This window comes from Colias eurytheme, chromosome 18, assembly GCF_061535395.1.
Source record: "Colias eurytheme isolate Ceu_HAF_F1 chromosome 18, ilColEury1 Martin Lab GWU primary, whole genome shotgun sequence".
Lineage (NCBI taxonomy): Eukaryota > Metazoa > Arthropoda > Insecta > Lepidoptera > Pieridae > Colias > Colias eurytheme.
Genome location: NC_142997.1, coordinates 5752513 through 5758563, shown reverse-complemented (window position 1 = coordinate 5758563; position 6051 = coordinate 5752513).

Genomic DNA, 6051 nt, shown 5'->3' with positions numbered 1-6051 from the left:
CTGTAAAAGATCACTTTACGTTTACGGCATACCCACATTGCGAACGACCTGGTACTAAATTCAGTACAGTTTTTATTTTTCCTTAGGCCTTGGAAAATGCGATTATTAAGTGCTATTTAAAGAATCCTTTCTTTATGTCTAATATCCCAATGAGATGGCTGGTTAATCTAATAATGGCTACAACTTATCACATTCACAGTTAATATAATAAAATACATACACATAATGTATTGTTACCTATATATACCTACCTATGAGGTACGCACTAGCGAAGCTTTTAAAGTTCAGAAGTTGTAAAAGGTAAAATTTTAACAACCTACGTATCGGTGATAGTGTACTGTTAACAAATGTACTTTCATGTCTATAAACAGTAATTGAATATCAACACCAAGAACACTCTACATATGGGCTTAGGCGGTTAATTGTCATGAATCACGTTCGTCAGTGGACTTGACTAAAGTACCATAAATCCTTTTAAAATGGTCTTCGTGTAAATTTACATAATGAATATTGTGTGAACTGTACCTAATTTGGGTTAAAACAAAACAAAGATTAAGTACCTACCTACCTAATCTTTGTTTGAAAAAGCTTACCTAAAGTTGTTTTATGATATCTATTCGAAAATGGTTAGGCTGGGAAAAAGTCACAGCTGAAAGTCGAGGCTGGTTGCTCTTGCTGGCAGTTAGAAAACACGCAAAAACTAATATGACACTCTCTCTCCTTACAGGCAGGTATTACTATTTATTCGCTAGTGCAACGTTCATAGAAATAAGTTTTACGCATTTGTCATTGAATATTTCTTATTTCTTAGAATGATTAACCGCTAGATCATTATATATCATTACCGATTAAGCAAGGAAGTTAAATACATATTCTAAAATACCTAAGTTCTAAATGGCAATTGCAAGGACCCAATTATTTATTAATTACGCTTGCTTACGTTTTAATCTATGATTGCTATGTTTAGAATAATATAAGATAGGTACGTTTTGAGTCACACGAAATAACCGTTATTACCTAGTAACGGTGCATTTACGTCAAACGAACATAGGAGCTAGAGCAAGAGCATTCTTTCGTGATCTTTTAGTGTAAACGAAAATTCGTGTTTAGTGTGGTTCAGTATTAGAATATTACATAGAATCTTCGAACGCACTAAAAACAACGAAAGAATGCTCTACGCCTGTTTACACTTAAATAATTTGACATGGTAGAGTTAGAATGAGCATGCGCTCTGTTAGGTAAATCGTGGCGTATTGTGTTTAGAAAAAACACAAATATAATTAAAATTAGTTTATTTTACTGTTTAATTTACAATACACGATACACAACACAACTTTATAATTATTAACACACAGAAATTGCACTTTAATCCAATAGGCCTTCTTCCCCTGCACCCCGCGCGGTACTGGTACTTCTCTCAAGCTAAGCCGGTAGATCTGACCCTTCCGTAGCTCTGACCATTAAGAGAGAAGCCAGTAAACTATTAATACAAGGCATTATATTCATAAAATATTGCTGATTATAGTCCATGTCAGCAATATTGGACAGTGTAACAGCTCGCTTTATGTAAATGCACCGTAAGGTGTACCTATAGGCATAGAGCATTAAATATCAATAACGAAATAAGTACCTAGTTATGTCTATAATATTTTTAAATCATTGTTTGAACAACTCTTCTGAGACGACAATATATCTTGTTACATATAATTTTTATTTGAATTAACATTAGTTAACTCGATTCCATGACACACTTATTTATAATTAGTATTTGAGTTATTCAAATCACCTGAAGGAAAACAGAAGAATTTAACAAAGTCATGTTCTTCTCCGTAATAGAGTCCAATGTTACATCATTTTGAAATTAGTCTTAAGTTTTCTGCTGTTTCATTAAAGGGGGGTCACTGCAGGAAAAATATGCAAACAAGACAATAAAACTCATACAGATAAAAAAGTTCTTTCAATCAATCTTAATAAATCAAACCACATGAGGTCATGCTATCAATGAAACATTGATTAAGAGAGTGAATGCATACAGCTTTTAACGTTAATCATTGCGAACCGTTTTGATTTAAAAATAAGAGTAAGCTCTAAATATAAAGCACACACGTGCCACTACAGTCTTCAAGGACGCCAGACGCCCACAGTACGTAAGGCACTTCTTTGTATTAGGCTTCGGGTGACACACCTTAATATTACTTAACACAATATAATATTTATTTGATATGTTATGTAAATGAACATTAATTTGCACTACACGGAAACTCTATTCTCTCTAGTTAAAATATTATGTTGAACTCATGGATAAAAATAATTGATAAAGGTTATCGTAGGTGTCGTAGGAGTACGATTCACTACTGAAATGAAAAAGAAACACAGGAAGAGAAAACTTTACTTTCACTTTGATCTAATTTTTGACTAAGTACGTGCCTAATTTATTTCTTTACTACTGTGATTACATACTGCGAATGTGAAATATTTATTTTATTTTTAAAAAGTTTAAAAGGTTTAAAAAGTTTAAAAAGATTTCATTTTAAATATAATGGGATACTTCGAGGTGAGGGCGAACTCGAGCTGAAATGAACACGTGCATTTAAGACGTACTACGTGCATGTAATAACGTTTTATATTTTATTGATTTTTAACATATTAAATTAGGAAGTAGGTAATGGAGAAAGTCGCCAGTTTTGTGTGAAGGGAAATGATTTTCAGCGCTATCAATACATTAATGAAAAGGCAACCATGCCTATTCATAAAAACTATATTGTTTACATATTTTTTGGACCCGATTGTCAAATATAGTATATTTGTTTTATTTCATTGATATTTTTGTGAGATATCATAGTAGTTAGATATATATAATTTATAATTACTGAAATTTATATGCCTATGGGGTTTTTAATATGTCCACAAAATATGATTCATAAACCATAGATACAAATTCCTGAAACACTCAAATCAGCACTTAAGCACAGCACATAAGAGCTTCACAGAATTCGACCCAATTTCCTCCATGGGTTTATTCCTACGGTCTATCATCATCTCATCTAATTTTGTACCGTTTACGTTTAGTAATTTATTTTTTCTAAATATTAATTTTTAAATCTCCGTTTATCGATTCGGGACTGAGAAAGAAGAGGGAACTTTTACTATCAGAATGCAGAAGTTCTAGGATTTTAAATGCACTTGTAGCGACGACAAGCCAATTTACGAGTTACCGAAATATTTCAAGTGTAGTACCTACTAAGAAAGTTCCCACCATAGGTTCACACGGTAACTCGTATATAAACAGTTCGTGCGCTATGCATGAACAGTCACGGGCTTGTCGGGACGCGGGTGGGTCGCATAGGTCGAATATTAATTACATACGGATAAATATATGTAGTTAACGAAATATAACCTTTGCGTAGTTATTCATCTTTTATTACACCCGCACATAACAAGCCCCAACATTGGTGACCCCCGACGAAAAGTGAACATTATATAGTGAATTGCATAGATATCGTTTGTTTAAAATTTAATTCAAAATGAATCCGGCAGTTCCGGTTAGAGCAGTTTCGTCGGTACCGTTAAACCTCGAGCAGTTAGCACAACTAAAGCAGTGGATAAACCAGCTGGAATGTGCAGGCTCGAGAAACAAATCGTTTAGCGGTCGAAGGTACGGAAATCGCACGCATCGCTCCGCATCCCGAAGTCGCGATCGTGCAGGGATATCAAAACAGAAAAATCCCAATTGGCTATGTTTTTTCCATTACCGCTATAAGCATAACACCAGCAAGCGCATTCAACCTTGTGCGTGGCAGAAGCAGCAGGAGAGCCAATTAAAAAACTAGATACGGTACAGACAGAGGCGGATGTTTGTACCACCGTAAATAAACGCCTGTGTATAAAAGACAGGAAGAGTAATATTAAGTTTTTAGTGGACACCGGCGCAATATTTTAATTTTACCAGTGTCGAAAAATAACCAATCCGCGAGTGAGTGTACTGTGTAGTGATTATAAAGTGTAGTTTAGTGTAATTAAGACATTTGGTACTAAGTTAATGACTTTAGATCTTAGTTTACGGCGACCGTATAAATGGTTATTTATTATCGCCAAGGTAACTCAACTAATGTTTTTGTTTATAAAGTGCAGATTTTTTTAGCACCCTAAGGCCGATGCATCACTCGCACTTATGACGGACGCATCGGATACTCATGTAGGTTATTTTTCTAAGAATCTATCTAAGATTGAACGCAAGTATAGTACGTATGATAGGGAGTTATTAGCAATTTACTTAGCTATTCGTCATTTTCGGAATATGGTCGAAGGACAATTAACGGTGTATACGGATAACAAACCGTTAATTTACGCGTTTTCTAAAGTAAATAGCGAGAAAGAGTTACCCAGACGTACACGACACTTGATATTCATTTGTGAGTTCACCACGGATTTGAAACACGTTAGTGGGCAAGATAATGTCGTTGCAGATTTGTTATCACGAGTCGCAACAATAAGTTGTCCCACTGTAATAGATTACGCAGAACTTGCTTAGAATCAACAACAAGATTCTTATATGTTACAATTATCTAATTCGAAAGACGCTAATAATAGGTCAAAGAAAATTATGTTACCTGAAAGCGGTACATTTATTAATTGTAATTTAGATAATGATAAAATTAGACCCTACTTGACTGATAAATTTCGACGTTTTGCATTTGATAGTGTACATAATTTATGTCATCCCGGAATAAGGACTACACGCAAATTGATTCAAAATCGTTTTTATTGGCCAAATATGATTCGTCACGTTGGCCAATGGGTTAAAAGTTAAAACATGCATTGAATGTCAACGATCGAAGTTTAATCGACATACAATGTCAGGTTTAGGATCGTTTCTGCAGTGCGATAGGTTTGAACATATTCATGTTGATTTAATTGGACCTTTACCCACTTCACTCGAAGGTTTTAGGACGTATTGCCTAACCATAGTGATAGGGGGACGCGATGGCCAGAATGTTTTCCTATGTTTTCGAGATATATAACTGCTGAAACGATTTCGCGTGTAATATATGAAGGATGGATCTCTCGTTTTGGTTGTCCGAAAAAGCTAACAAGCGATCAAGGACGCCAATTCGAAAGTCAATTATTTGCTACACTAATGAAGTTATAAGGTATTAATAAGTTGCGTACGACACCTTACCACCCACAGAGTAACGGGGCGGTAGAGCGTTGGCATAGGTCGCTTAAAGCGGCATTAACGGCTCGTTTATGCAATATATCATCATCTTGGGTTACGGAATTACCAACTGTGTTGCTAGGACTTAGAACAGCAGTAAGAAGTGATACCGGCATAAGCGCAGCAGAAATTACGTACGGAACAACTTTACGATTACCAGGTGATTATTACGATAAAAAATCGAGTTTAGAAATAGATAGCAGTCTTGAGTATGTAAGTAAATTACGAGACTCTATTAGGAAATATCAGTCAGTATTATATTAGGCAGAATGAAAGACGGAACATATTTATACACCCCGATTTAGAAAAGTGCGATTATGTTTTCGTAAGAAACGACGCAGTACGTAAGCCTTTATAACCAACATACGACGGTCCTTATCGTGTGTTGAGTCGAGAGGAAAAGGTATTTTACATTCAAATGACTGGCAGGAAAGTTAGAATATCTGTAGACCGTCTAAAACCTGCATATTATTTGAATGATGATAGTGATACGATATCTGGGGCAGATACTAAGGTTCCGTTACAAATTCCAAGTAGCGAATTGCCTAATACACATACCACGCGTAGTGGAAGAGCTATACGATTACCAGTACGATTTAGGTAATAGTATTGTATTTGTAATTGTTTCAACTATTTTAAATTTATTAGAATTACGATGATTATAAGTATTCATAAGACTTCATAGAAATGTATAATAAATACTTAGTAATCAACACATCGTATTTAATAAATAATAGCACTTATGAAATTTGAAACGAGTTTTTTGTTCATTGTTTAACGTTTTAAGTATGGTATTTCAAATTTATGTTTGTGTTGAGTTTTGATTGAAATGTTTA